Here is a 12,112-nt window from a genome sequence, read left to right as displayed (position 1 = left end):
CAAGAAGTGAGTAAGCAGTGAATGCATCTCAGCTCGGCACTGGAGAAATTTGGGGCTACTTTTTTGAGCTGTTCTCTTTCTTGTTGGGGATTTCGCCTTTGAAGGCTGTTCATAGAGCTGTGTCTGCAAGTGGGAGCCAGGGTATCCTGTCCATCTGGTGGTACCAGTGGGTATTTTCAGCTACACACAAAGCAGTGGGTGGAAGGGGATTCTCCCTTCCCATCAGCTCCTGGGTAGTGTCGTTGGTGTGCAGGGATATTTTTTAATATCCCTGCTCTTGCTACTCCCACATTTCTCCGTGGTACCTGCGATGGCCCATTGGCTGGTTCCTGCTGGAGCAGGGCTTGCATCAGGGCAGCAGCACAGCCTGGAAAGGTGCAGTGAGTCACACAGACACAGCCTAACCCAAGGAAATCCCTTGGGTTGTGAGCACATAGCCTACGTCCTTCTTCCTTCCGCTCGCTGGCTTGTCTGCCCTGGAAAGTTTTCCTTACAGACCTCATCCAAGTCCCCTTTGCTTCTGGAAAATGTGGCTTTTGCTGGGTCGAGAGAACTTTTGCTTACACTCTGTTTGAAGCCATGAGCTGCCTTATGTGCCCATGGCTTTCTTTGATCCCCTGGAGCTAACTAAGCATGTGAAATGGCTTTTGCCAGCCCTGCCAGCCCTGGCACTGAGGCATGTGCTGGTGCTGCGGGTATTGGGGTGGAGCTGGCTGCCTCCCAGGCTGCTGCGGAAACCTTGTGGCTGCTGGGCTCCAGATGGCTTGTCCCAAGTGCTGGCTGGGAGCAGAGGGGCTGGGGGGCTGCCATGAGCTCCTTGAGGTGACTCCCAGGTTCTCCAGCTGAGAGCAGGCCCTGGGTCATGCAGCTCCAGCCCTCAGCTGCACTTCTTACTCTGTATTTAGGGTGCCAGTGGCAGCTGGTGAGAGCAGTGGGAATATTGGGAGCATTGGGTCTCTGCTGCAGTATGGTTGCTCTCCTCTGCTCCCTGGCCAGGGCACAGCAGGACTGACTGCCTTCCCCTGCATTTCCTCGCCACAGCCACTGCTCAGTCTGAGTTTTGAGCCTCCATGGGTCATTTGGAGGAGTATCTGTAGGTTTGCTGTCTGGGGGCGAGGAGTTGCCTCCCTACTCACAAAAAAGACCTGCACTCCTTACCTTTCCTTAATCTTGCATGTCACCAGTCACAGCCCAGCCCACAGGAGAGTCTGCCTGGGACACCTTGCCAGGGACATGGCTGCAGGTGCCAGCAGACCCCTCCAGCCATGGTGACGGTCCTCAGCAGTCCCACTGTGGACAATGTGGCTGACCCAGCACTCAGGGAGCTCCAGACAGTTGAAACTCCAGTGTGTCCTGCTCCTTCTGGCCCAGAAAGTGGCTGGCAGAGCAGAGACTTGGCACTTCTGACCTTCTGCCACTCTTGCATGCTCCAGCATGTGCAGTGAGCGCTTTCCCCGTGTGGGATTATTTCCTTTCCCAGATGCCCTCTTCCCTGGCTCATCCTTACTTTTCTCACACTTGTATCTGTTTCTTTTGCCCTTTGGAACCAGTCCAGGTGGGTTCTTGCAGGAGCAGCCTCAGGGAACCAAGGAAATACAACTGCATGTAAATTTGAGCTGCGTGATGGTTTTGGAAGCAGATGAGATTGGCACCAGCAACTCCTTTCCTTGAGATGTTGCATAAGAGAGGGGCAGGGGTGAATCACCTGATCCAGCCTTTGCTTCAGAGCTCAACCCCACTTGTCCCTGCCCCCAGAAGAACAGGTTTTACCATTTCTGCCTTTGTCAGTTGGTAGCACTGCCCTTGGTGGCCATCCTGCACGGTTGGGCTGTCACAGTGCTGTGTCCTGGCCTTTTCAGAGCACTCAGGTAGGATGCAGCAGACCTTCCCTTGAGAGGTGCAGTCGCGCTCTTTGCTTCCTGAACTAATCCCAGGAGGGCTCTACCTCTTATCCCATGGCAGCTGAGTTTCTTTAAGAGCTTTTGGGTACTCTTTAAGTGCTTAAGAGCATTGCCACATACCATTTTGAAATCCCCGTAAAGTCCAGTTAATTGGATCATCCTTATCTCCATACTCACCATTTCCTTGCAAGGGAAAGCCATGCCCTGCATGCTGACTCTTCCCAATAATTATCTGGGATCTGCAGATTGTGCTCTGCACCATGGTTGCTTTATGTGAGGCGTTAAACCTGGCTTTGTGTTTTTAGTTTGATGAGCAATTTAATGCTGGTCAGGCATTTTTTTCTGGGAGAGGCAGCTGGTGTGTGGCTCTGTGGTTTCTCTCTGTCTGGTCCTGATGCCTCACTGGGTGCTCTGGCAACCCAAACTGGGATTGGCATCAGGAGTGGTGTTGCTGACAGGGGGACAAGGATTTTTGTGGTGGCTTTTTTTTTTTTTTCTTAACCAATTCAATTTTCCTTACGAAATAAGTTAAATATGTGCAAACATATTTAAATTGTGCAAACAAAACACAGTGCCTTGCCATCAGCGTTTTTAAGATTTAGACCTTTGCATCTGGATTCTCTGAGATTTTCCAGACTGCTTGATTACAAGTAGGATGCATAAAATATTATCTAAGGGTTTCTGCCTGCTTTAACGATTGGTGTTCTGTGCCAGATGGGGTGTGTTGGTGACCTTGTTTGAACTCAGTGTGATTTGTACATGAACCATACAGGTCTGCTGTGTCTGCTCCTTGTGGATCATCATCCCCAAACATCTGGGGAGCCACAGTTGTCCCTGATGGTGGGCAGTGAGGAGTGGAGTCTGGATCCATGCTCAGTGTTCCTAAACTGAGAATTTCTGTGGTTGACTGCAGTGCAGGTTCTCTTTGAGACTGAGTAAGCCATGACCAGGGGGGTTGCTGCTGGTCTGTCTGCTCAAGGAGTGGGTAGGATGCAGTTTGCTGTGGAGGATGTTGACAGTGGTGTGCAACACATTGTTTGCCTGATGCTCCCTGGACTTGGTTTCAGCAACTCAAGTAGGAGAGGAAGCTTAGACAAAGAAATGTCCCAAACAGGAAGGTGCTAGAAATGGAACAAATGTCAGGCCCCGAGCAGGTAAAAGCAGATGATACCAGGATATCCTCCCAAGTGAAGGAGATGAAGGAAGAGATAATCACCCCGGGGCAGGCACCTCTTTGTTCCAGCTCAGCCAGCCCGGGGGGTGTGGGGGATGGACAGACATGGACAGACGGTTCTCAGCTGAACACTTGATCTGTATTTAAAGTGTGGTTTGTCTGGCTTTGGCAGGAACTGTTTGAGGGGTTGATGGACAAAAGCCAACCCACGGAAGGGGACAGGCAAGAAGGGTTGTTTCCCTGGGGGATGCTGCTGCTCCTGGTCCCCTGCTCTCCGCAGGCTCGGCAGGGAGGAAGGGGGCTGCTCAGAGCCCTTCTGTGGGACAGGGCCAGGGGGCATCAGTGCCTCCAGCTGCGAGGGCTGCAAGCCCAGCCAGCCTGATGGGTTTATGAGCACATCCGCATCCCTGGTGCCACGGCCTGGAGCTGTGTTGGCGGCTCCAGGTTGGAAGCAGTGTTGGTGCTCTGGGCAGAGGGGGCGTGGCTGTGTTTACAGCTGTTCTGGATACACTTAACAGCTGTCCTGAATACATGTAATCACTGCTCACCAATGTGGTGGTTCATCTAAACACCTTCCACTTCACTGGCAAAACAAGCCCTGCCTGCCTCCCTTTGCTTTGGGAGCAGGAGGTGTTACTGTGGGAAGACATTTAACTCTTACAATTCTGTTGATGTTTCTCCACCCACCTTTAAGCCCTCTGTGTAAAGGTAGAGCTGGTGCTGCTTTCAGCGTTGCTGAAATGCCTAATGGTGGTGGTGAGCTCCAAGAGGACACTGGGACGCTCATCATTGCTCAGTGTGCAATGCAGGTGCATCAGACAAGCAGTGGATGTTGCAGGCACCTGGGGTGAGTCCTGGATGCTGCTGCTGGTGGTGACCAGTGTAAACAGAAGTGGTGAACCAATTCATGCAATCCTTTTCCATGCATTTTTTCCAACTTCTCACATGTCTTGGGAATTTTGAGCCAGAGATGTTCTTGTACTTGAATAGCATTTGCTGGGTCTTGCTTCCAGTTTTTCCTCCTCCTAATTCCCAATGTTAACTTTACTTTTTTTTATTTTTTTGACCACTCCTTGTCACAATTCCACAAAAGGTCAGCTCGGTCTCTCTTGGTACCAGGGCCTTGCAGCTGAGCAGTAACAGCCAGCCTACACTGGAGCTCACCTGCCATGACCAGAACCTCACTGTAGCTCATAATTTAAAAACTGGCCTTGTATTGGTTACTGAGCAGATTGGTTCATGACCTGTTGCTGGGCAGTGCTCAGACCGTCCCCAAGGCAGTTCTGCATTTTGGTGTCTGGTTCTGCCTGCCCAGTGTGACCCCAAGGGCACATTTTGCCATGGGTGGCACCACACAGCCCCATGCCTGTGGCTGCCCAGCCTGGGGGTGTGAGAGGATGAGGGGGAGCCAGAGTCCTTCCTCTGCCCTGTACTGCAGTGGGGTCCCTGCAGGTGGGGTGAAAAGACCAGGACCATTGGTGCTCACGTGAAATTGCATTGGATGCCATTCTTCCTCCAACCCTCAGGATGGAGTTCCCTGTGGATGGAGATCCCTGTCTTCAGGATGTGTTCCCAGCCCAGTGTGGGGGCCTCTCCGTTTTGAGGCTGCCCTGATCCAGCTCTTCCCTTGGATGACATCAGGCAGGGCTTGGCTGTCACCCGATCTGTTTGCTCACAGGCAGTCTGGCATCACCATCCTGCCTGTAGACCCAGCTCAGGACACTGTGTAGGCATGAGGACACACCTCAGCATTCTTCAGGGGTCTACACAAGCAGGTTACTGCAAGAGGAGCTGCCAAAGTGTCTTGAAGCATGTGCTGGCCTTAGAAATTCCTGTTACAGACCATCTGTGAAGCAGTTGAATCTTTGATTAGGCAGCTATGCTCCCCAGTTGTCCTACAGCAGCAGCCACCACCCTGGGGACAATGCCACTGTCCTTCCACAGGACTGCCAGCCTGCTGCTTGGCAAGTGTTAGGGAATGGCTGCAGGAACAGGGTCATGGATCGATGGAACAATTGTCCAGCAATCCTCTGTTTGAGACCCCAGACCTGAGCTCTGTGCCTGGGAGGAGCTCTGGCCTGGGAAACTGGCCTGGGAAACAGCACTGGGCCTAGGCCTGTGAACAGCACACTGTGCATGTACAGACAGCAAAAGGCAGAAGATCCTTGAGATAGGAGCTGTACAAGAACAGGATGTAAAACAAGATGTACTTAGCAAAGTAAAATATATCAAGCTAGAAGATGAAAAACTTAGCTGCAGCTGAAACTGCATTTGGAAGAACATAAAACAATGAAACTTTATGAATTAACCAATGAGAGCTTGTTGCTGACATTGCTTGTAAAAGACTATATAAACTGACAGGATCTTTGAATAAATTGGAGCTTGCTTATCAATCATATTGATGGTGTGCTTGTCTTCCCTCACCGCCCGCGGCAATAGGCAAAGAATGGGTTAAACATCCTCCCTCTTTCTTTTTGCAGCATGGATTTGGAAACAGGTTCCCCAGGCTTGGCAGCAGCCCAGCTGAGGATCATATGGCGACAGCAGGGAGAAACTCCTAAGCTTGGATCCGCTGCCAGGGCTTTTCAGGGATGCAGCTTCTGTTGGGTTGGTGGCACAGAATGGTGGAGGAGGTGCTGGGTCTGGCAGTGCATCCACCACATCCTCAGGTGAGGTTAAGGACTCCGAAAGCAGGTCTGTATGAGCTGGCATGCTGGCTGCAAGGTGTGTCTGCAGTACTGGGATGGAGAATCCATCCAAATCCTTGCGCAGCTGTGCACCAGGACCAGCACACAGGGATATATTCAGCACATGTGGGGACCCCAAGGAGCAAGACCAGCTTACAAATCATGTTTCCCTGAGGTGGAAAATCACTGTCAGAGTGTGGAAACCGTGAAGGTGCTTTTGACTTGTGGTGTTTGAAATGCGCCGTGCTCACTTCTATTGAGTAACTGCCCAATATTTCCAATTTCCCTGGACTTTGATGAAAAAGCCATTGTTAAAGAGCCATTCATTTATTAGAGTGGGTTTACAGAAAACAAACCAAGCCAAAAAACCCAACCAATAAAAAAAAAAAACCAAAAAAAAAAACCCACACCAAGTTTTGAATTACTTGGTGTGATGTTTCATAAGCACCAGCAGCTGAGTCACAGTGGCTCAGCTCAGCAAGGCCAGGGCTGGTTGGGGAGGGAGCCCCTTTCATTCCGCAGTGGCAGGGAGCCAGTTAATCCATGCTGGAGCTGGGTCTGCCATTGAGCGGGATGAGGAGCCTGGGAACACGCTGTGCCTCCCACCCCACCCTTGTCCCTGCCACATTTCGGGGTCAGGTTGGAAGGGACCACAGTGGGTCACCTGGTCCAACCTCCCAGCTCAGGCAGGACCATCCCAGATCTGGCACGCGGCACAGGATTGTGTCTGGCAGTGATTTTCCCATCACCCTGGTGGGACACAACCACTTTGGTGACACAGAGGTGGAACTGAGAAAGTGGTTTTGTTTCGTGGCTTCACTGCTGATCCTAAGGCAAGGGAAAAATGCAGTATGAGTGCTAAATTTCCTGAGTGTAAAATGGGATAAGAAAACACAGACAGGCATCAGCAGCCAAAAGCTGCCTGCCCATTTTTGCTGCTGCTCCTGAGCAGGGCAGAGGCGAAGGGCGGTGCCTTGAGAGAAGGAAGTATAAAAATAGATTGTTGTTTCCAGCACTGGCTTTTGTGTTGGTCCTCTTTGCCCTCCCTGTGAATGCCTGCATGGATCTTTACCTCACCAGGAACTGGGAGAGAAAGAAGAAGCCATGAGCCTCTCAGTGCACCTGGAGCCCGCACTTGGACACTGAAGGGACGTGGTAATGTGGGTGTCACCACCTAAACACTCTGGAGAAACAGGTGAGAAAGCACACAGAGTTCTCAGCACCAAGTTTTAGCAATGCCATGGTGGTTGATGCAGCAACACGTGCCAGCACATATCCAGGACCATAGGAAACGGCCTCGAGCTGTACTAGGGGAGGTTTGGATTGGATATTCGGAAAAATTCCTTCACTGAAAAGGTGGTCAGGTAACCTCAAAGGGACAGAAGGCTGGGAAAGTTAAGATTTCTCTGACCAGTTGATGCCTGTAGTCAGCTGTGGCCAGGAATGAGATTTTGGGACATGATGAAAGTGCTCTGAAGGGCAGAGATGAGGAGTGGTATCAGGCTGCAAGCCTGAATTGGCTTTTGCAAGCCTGAATCCCAGTTCCTGGTGGGGTAAAGATCCTGAGCCACTGAAAGTGGGGAGAGCGAGGCCAGCATTGCGTTCCTCTGTGTCCTGCAGCATCCCATGGGCTGAGCTGGGCTCAGGACCTGCAGGTGTCTTTAAACTGCAGTGACCTGCAGTGGTTTTAAACTGACAGAGAGTAGGTTGAGATTGGATACTGGGACAAAATTCGTGGCTGTGAGAGTAGTGAGGTCCTGGCACAGGTTGCCCAGAGATGATGTGGTTGCCCCATCCCTGAAGTGTTCCAGGCCAATTTGGACAGGGCTTGGTGCAAATAGTGGAAGATGTCCCTCCCCCTGGCAGAGGATGAAATGGAATGAGCTTTAAGGTCCCTTCCAGCCTAATCCATTCTGGGATTCTATGTCAAGAGCAAAATGCGAGTCAGAAACGTGCTCCCTAGGTGACCTCACGCCTTCGTTCTAAAGCTGCTGTCACAAACAGCCAAGGTTCAAAGCAGTTATTTCATCCTTTTTGGATCCCCTGTTCCGCTGGAGGATGAAGCTTTAACGGAGCCATACACGTGGCGGGAGCACGGGTGAACTTGACTGTCGGTGTTTGGGTGGAGACGTCCCACCGCTTTCTGGAAAACACTGCTTGGCCTTCTCATCGTGGCGTGGAGGGATGCGCTCGGACACGGACACCGCATCCAGGACGAGGCCGGAATGGCAGAGGCTCAGTCCTCGGGCCCCGTGAGGGGCGCTGGAAGGCCCGGCGGTGGGGGCCGGCCCGGCAGCCGCTGCCCGGCGGGCTCTCGGCTGTGCGGGGCGGGGGGCGGGGGGCGCGGGGGGGCGCGGCCCGTGCACCGCTCGGCCCCGCCCCCGGCCCGGCCCCGCCCCCCCGCTCGCCCAATCGGCGCCGCTCCTCCCGGCGGCCGGCCCCGCCCCTCGCCTCCCCGTTGCCGTCCCCGCCGCGCGCGAGCGCCCTCGGCCCCGCCCCCGCTCGCGCTCAGCCCCGCCAATGGGAAGGACGGAGCCGCCCGCGGCCCCGCCCCCGCGCGCGCGGGGCTCGCGCCGCTGGCGGGCCCGGCGCGGCCTGCACGTCGGCGGCGGCGCGCGCACGGAGCCGCGGCGGCGGCGGCGCAGCGGGGCCGCCGCGGGGCTCGGCCGGGACCGCGCATGGCGGAGCGGCGGCGGCGGCGGCGGCGGCGGCGGGACCCGGGCAGCGGCGCGGCCAGAGGTGAGCCCGGGCCGCTGCGGCAGGCGGCGGCGGCGGCGGGAGCGCCCCGCGGGACCTGTCCAGGTCCTGACGCGGTGGCAGGTGCCGGTGGCGGCTGGCGCGGCCGCCCCGCACCTGTTGAGGACGGCGGCGGCTGGGCGGGCCGGGCCGCGGTGGAGGTGCCTGTGCGGGGGCTCAGTGCGGCGCGGAGCGGGGCCCGGGCGTTCCCGGCGGGGGCGGGCGGGCGCCCGGCCAGGCTCCCCCGGGCAGGGGCCGCGGCGGCGGCGTCGGGGCCATTTTGGGGGGGTGGCGGTGCCACGGGAAGTTTGGCCCTGGCCGCCCGACCCGGGGGCAGCTCGGGTGCCGCTAGCACCGGCCGCCCGTCACGGCGCCCGCCCCGGCCGCCCGGGGCCGGGGGGAGCGGAGAACCCCCGTGCGGGGCACCCGCTGCCGCGGGGGGCGGCTTGACCGCCCTGCCCTTCTCCCGGTACCCCCGGGCCGGCGCCGTGCTCCTCCGGCGTCGCTGGGTCCGGCCGCCCCCGGCACCGCCGCCCGCCCTCTGCAGTGGGGAGGCGGCGCGTCCTTGGAGAGCAGCTCGGGCGTGAAACGCGGCGGCACATCCCAGCGCCTTTCCTTCCCGGCTGGATAACCCCGGCAGAGCCCTTCTCCATCTGTTGCCGTGGCCCCCGGTGGGTTTCGTTGTTCCTTTGGGATTTGGTTGGATTTGTGCTGTGCTGAAGCAAAACTGCAGTCGTGAGATCTGTGATTGTGCTTTTAAAAGTCTGGCTTGCTTAAAATAACAAAGATAAAAGGCTTCCAAAGGGCGCCTGTCCGGTGCCTGCTTACCGCGGGGCACCGCTGGCCTGGGCCACTCCTGCTCTCTGCCCATCTTCACGGCTTCACAGGCACAGCTTCATCTCAGGACTCGGGTGAGGGAAGCACTGCTCACGGCACAGGGGTCTACAGAGCATTCAGGACTCTGCACTCAGGCTGGTGAAAACACTGAATCGATGGATGAGCCACCATCGGCCATGCTGGTCCTTGGCCTGGGCTTAAATTTTTATTTTTCCTTTCTGAATTTTTATCTACTTTTTTTTGGTGGTATATAAAGGAAAAACCAACTTCATGTATTTTTTTAGCATAAACGATACTAGGGTCTCATTTCTTACTGTTTTTTATTTTACCCCAGTGGTGGTGAGCTTACTGGAGCCGTTGGGATCTCCCAGGCGCCCTGCTTGCTCTGTGAGTTACTCTGTCACTCCTGAGAGTGAAGTTGTAGCATTGTTCTCAGAGCAGTTTTATGCTGGAGAGTGGCAGCAGGCCAACCTTCCTGGACGCACAAGATGTTTAGAATAATTAGTGATGGAATACCCCTTTAAAATAATTGTTTGGGTTTATCTCACACTCAGTTGTAGCAATATCTACCTCTAAAAATAGGCAGGCCTCTGTGTAATGAGCCTCGTAGTATAAACAAGTCATATCTTGAATGACTGTTGTTACTTTTGGGATGTCCGAGATAGATGCCTTTGGGGGTTTTGCCAGATCTTCTTTTCTTTTTTTTCCTTCTGCAGTGAGCTATGTTTCTTGGCCCTTACGCTGTGCAGTTGTATGCGCTGACCAGAGGTAAGGCTCAGTAACCCTCGCTGTTCAGGGCTGGCACAGAAAAGCTTCCCTCTGCTCCTATGACAGCCCAAGGTGGAGCAGTCCTGTTTTTTTCATGAAATCCATGCCCAAGTGGAGGTGGCTAGCAGTGGGCTCTGCCAGGTGACTGCAGCACCTCTGCTCTGAGGCACTGCCCCCACGAATTCAGCACAGAGCCCCATTCATCTGTGCTCTGACTCCACAGTTTTCCATCAGACAGGGACAGAGCAGCTCGGGTGTGATCCTGGTTGTGCTGATCCTTCCTGGGATGCCTTCCAAGTGTCCCAGGCTGCAGCTGTGTGAGCACACCGTTCTTGCTTTCAGTAGTTAGGAGCGAGGCTAGCACGAGGAATTTTCTCACATTTTGCCGGGTGGTTTATCAGAGCGTGACGGTTGAGCATTGGCCCAGCCTCTCATGTGCACATGCTTTTTGGGGTTTGTTTTCAGCAGCCAGCATCCTGGCTGAGGCTTCTCTGTGTTGCTGACGTTCAAGAGCACTGGCTCCTCAGCTCGAGAGAGAAAAAATAGCCAACTTTTTCAGCAGGAGCAGTGTCTGCTCTGTGAGCACTTGTTTTCTGAGAAGGCACCTCTGTGCTCAGTGTTGGAGACAGGAGTGTCTCATAGCTTTGATCACACTGCTCACAGACCCTGACCCACTTTGATGCTGCCCCCAGTTACACAGATATATCTGCTCAGTTGGAAGTAGAAGTGTATATGTTTTGGGAATGGAAATGCAGTTCCATAAGCCCTCAGTGGCAGGCCTCTGGCTTGATATGAGCACAAAGGTCTTCTGGAGAACTTTTAACTAAATGGGACTTTTTTTCTCTTTTAAAAGCCACCCATGTTTTGGTTTAAGTGAGTAAAGCCTAAATGGCTGGACTTACTAGTTCAGACAGTTTGGAACTGGGACCAGGTGAGGCTCTGCTACTCCCTAGCAACCTGAAGCCTTCCCTTGGCAAACCCCAGACTGCTGCCTGTGGTTTTTCCCAGTGTCTGGGTCAGAGATTCTGGATGGGAACGAGGGTTTCCTGCTGAACAGGGTAATGGTAAACACTGCTCTGAGAGCGCCCTAGGACAGACCATGAGTGTAACATGCCCTCTCAGCAATCAGTGGTGTCCCTGTCACCTGTGCCTTGAGGAGGTTTTGGGCATGGCAGTGGTAGCTGTGCTTCAGGTGGGGAATGTTTCCCTCGCTGCAGCGGCTGGGTTGGGTGTTGGTGCCAGGGTGGTTTCAGGTGAAGCTGAAATGGGTTATCTCCAGGTGCTTGCAGTGAGTGCCTTGTTAGGCTCTTGTGTTTGAAGTCATGGTGGTGCAGACCCTGAGGGTCTTTGCTTGGATGCCTGAGAAGACCTGGTCTGCTGAAGAGAGACCCGAGCTCTTGCTATTCCTGCAACCTCTGAAACCGGTAGGTGCTTGTCACGTTTGAAACTCAGGCCATTCAGCTGCTGCAGTGTGGATTTCAGCTTATATTTCAGTACTGAAGATTGAAACTGTAGGTTTGGGCTGTATTTATCAGTGGATGTTAATTACGTATCTTGATTTTAAAGGAAATACCTTTATAGTAGAAATGCTGCCTGACCAAAAAAAAAAAAAAAAACCCCAAAAAAAAACCTTAGTGAAATGATTATGTAAGCAAGTGAAATGACATTCTAAAGCAAAAGTTTCTTTCCTGTTTGGAGACAGAGTGGCTGGATTTTTTTTCTCTTTCCTGCTGTTTAACATTTTTAAAATCCTTCTAGTGAATGTTTTTTGTATGGTAGGTATGAGAAATAGTTGTTTTTGCAATTTAAGTCCTTAAAGAGGTCATCAGGCTGTGGGAGCTAGCAGGAGCCAGATACGAGTATTTGGGGCTGTAGCTGACCAAAGCAGCAGCACATGAGTGCATTTAAATAATAATTAATGTAAAAAAAAAACCCCAAAGAAACTCATGTAACTGCTATTACTGTGGGAGCTCAGAGGATGCTCAGTACAGTCATCCTCTTAAGAATGT

At 53.5% G+C, this 12,112-nt stretch overlaps 1 protein-coding gene across 3 annotated transcripts in view; it reads left to right on the top strand.

The window, feature by feature from the left end:
• Window positions 1-8,331: 8,331 nt before the first annotated feature.
• The window catches only part of ADARB1 (adenosine deaminase RNA specific B1), a 61,672-nt gene continuing 57,891 nt past the window's right edge, over window positions 8,332-12,112 (top strand). Inside the window, exon 1 of one of the 3 annotated variants that reach the window (XM_068196405.1) lies at window positions 8,332-8,501. The gene's annotated coding sequence lies outside the window, so the exon portion shown is untranslated. Of the gene's footprint in view, window positions 8,502-9,003; window positions 9,170-11,393; window positions 11,528-12,112 lie in introns of those variants that run through there. The other 2 variants (XM_068196407.1, XM_068196406.1) reach the window with 2 other exon arrangements.

This window comes from Anomalospiza imberbis, chromosome 7, assembly GCF_031753505.1.
Source record: "Anomalospiza imberbis isolate Cuckoo-Finch-1a 21T00152 chromosome 7, ASM3175350v1, whole genome shotgun sequence".
NCBI lineage: Eukaryota > Metazoa > Chordata > Aves > Passeriformes > Viduidae > Anomalospiza > Anomalospiza imberbis.
This window is presented reverse-complemented; position numbering and strand designations above follow the sequence as displayed.